The sequence below is a fragment of the Chaetodon auriga genome, chromosome 23, assembly GCF_051107435.1.
Source record: "Chaetodon auriga isolate fChaAug3 chromosome 23, fChaAug3.hap1, whole genome shotgun sequence".
Taxonomy (NCBI): Eukaryota; Metazoa; Chordata; class Actinopteri; order Chaetodontiformes; family Chaetodontidae; genus Chaetodon; species Chaetodon auriga.
The window spans coordinates 2,156,142-2,158,641 of record NC_135096.1 but is presented as its reverse complement, the minus strand read 5'-3'; positions in this window follow the sequence as shown (position 1 = coordinate 2,158,641).

Genomic DNA, 2,500 nt, shown 5'->3' with positions numbered 1-2,500 from the left:
GAAGGCGGGTAAAAGCGCGCGCCGTTCGGAGAGAAGGGGGTGCCCAAAGCAGTTGGATTTCAACCGCTTTGGGGCCCTCACCCCAAAGCGCGGAGAACCGGGGCCCGGAGGCCGGCAGACCCCTCCTGTCCGCCCCACGCACCAAGCCTGAGGGGCGGGCATCGACGGCCGGGCGCCTCGGGCCTCTCCTCTGGAGGCCCCTGTTTCCGAAAAGCTGGTTTCTGAAATCGTGCGCAGACTCGCTTGGGAAGGCGGGTAAAAGCGCGCGCCTTTCGGAGAGAAGGGGGTACCCAAAGCGGTTGGATTTCAACCGCTTTGGGGCCTTCTCTCCGAAAACGACTTTTGTCGTTTTTCCTTCCCCGCTCCTTCTGTACTTTATCTTTTTTGACGTTTTGTCATCGGGGACGTGGCGAAAAATGTAGAAAATGAAAGAAATGTAGAAAATACGCAAGACGCGCTTGGCTTTGGCCTGCGCTTTTCGCCTTCTCTCTGAAAATGACAAAGCGGTTGGATTTCAACCGCTTTGGCCTGCTTTTCGCCTTCTCTCCGAGATTGACTTTGTCATATTTTTCTCCCCCCACTTCTTCTTCTTGTCGTTTTGGTTTTATGCCCCTGGTACTCTGCTCTCATCCCCGTGCCCTTGGTACTCTGCTCTCATCCCCGTGCCCCTGGTACTCTGCTCTCATCCCCGTGCCCCTGGTACTCTGCTCTCATCCCCGTGCCCCTGGTACTCTGCTCTCATCCCCGTGCCCCTGGTACTCTGCTCTCATCCCCGTGCCCCTGGTACTCTGCTCTCATCCCCGTGCCCTTGGTACTCTGCTCTCATCCCCGTGCCCCTGGTACTCTGCTCTCATCCCCGTGCCCCTGGTACTCTGCTCTCATCCCCGTGCCCTTGGTACTCTGCTCTCATCCCCGTGCCCCTGGTACTCTGCTCTCATCCCCGTGCCCCTGGTACTCCTCTCTCTCTCTCTCTCTCTCTCTCTCTCTCTCTCTCTCTCTCTCTCTCTCTTTCTCTCCCTCTCTCTCATAGACATAGCTCACCTGCCTGACCCCCTCGTCTTTTCACAGCCACAGGGAGGCTTCCATCCTTACCAGGCCTGACCCCCCTCATCTGCTCACAGCCGTGGGGAGGCTTCCAGCCTTTTCCAGGCCCCCAGCATGAGGAGCAGGGCTGGGTGCTGGCTCCAAGCCTGAACCCCTCGTCGTCTTCTAGCAGCCACAGGGAGGCGTCTGGCCTTTCCAGGCCCCCCAGCCTGCTACTCGTGCTGGGGGCTGGCTCCAGGCCTGACCCCCTCACCTTCTCACAGCCACGGGGAGGCTTCCAGCCTTTCCAGGCCCCCAGCACGAGGAGCAGGCTGGGTGCCGGCTCCAGCCCTGACCCCCTCCTCTTCTTCTAGCAGCCACAGGGAGGCGTCTGGCCTTTCCAGGCCCCCCAGCCTGCTACTCGTGCTGGGTGCTGGCTCCAGCCCTGACCCCCTCCTCTTCTTCTAGCAGCCACAGGCAGGCGTCTGGCCTTTCCAGGCCCCCCTAGCCTGCTACTCGTACTGGGCGCTGGCTCCAGCCCTGACCCCCTCGTCGTCTTATAGCAGCCACAGGGAGGCGTCTGGCCTTTCCAGGCCCCCCAGCCTGCTACTCGTGCTGGGCGCTGGCTCCAGCCCTGACCCCCTCCTCTTCTTCTAGCAGCCAGAGGGAGGCGTCTGGCCTTTCCAGGCCCCCCAGCCTGCTACTCGTGCTGGGGGCTGGCTCCAGGCCTGACCCCCTCATCTTCTCACAGCCACGGGGAGGCTTCCAGCCTTTCCAGGCCCCCAGCACGAGGAGCAGGCTGGGTGCCGGCTCCAGCCCTGACCCCCTCATCTTCTCACAGCCATGGGGAGGCTTCCAGCCTTTCCAGGCCCCCAGCACGAGGAGCAGGCTGGGTGCCGGCTCCAGCCCTGACCCCCTCATCTTCTCACAGCCATGGGGAGGCTTCCAGCCTTTCCAGGCCCCCAGCACGAGGAGCAGGCTGGGTGCCGGCTCCAGCCCTGACCCCCTCATCTTCTCACAGCCATGGGGAGGCTTCCAGCCTTTCCAGGCCCCCAGCACGAGGAGCAGGCTGGGTGCCGGCTCCAGCCCTGACCCCCTCATCTTCTCACAGCCATGGGGAGGCTTCCAGCCTTTCCAGGCCCCCAGCACGAGGAGCAGGCTGGGTGCCGGCTCCAGCCCTGACCCCCTCATCTTCTCACAGCCATGGGGAGGCTTCCAGCCTTTCCAGGCCCCCAGCACGAGGAGCAGGCTGGGTGCCGGCTCCAGCCCTGACCCCCTCCTCTTCTTCTAGCAGCCACAGGCAGGCGTCTGGCCTTTCCAGGCCCCCCAGCCTGCTACTCGTGCTGGGTGCTGGCTCCAGCCCTGACCCCCTCCTCTTCTTCTAGCAGCCACAGGGAGGCTTCTGGCCTTTCCAGGCCCCCCAGCCTGCTACTCGTGCTGGGTGCTGGCTCCAGCCCTGACCCCCTCCTCTTCTTCT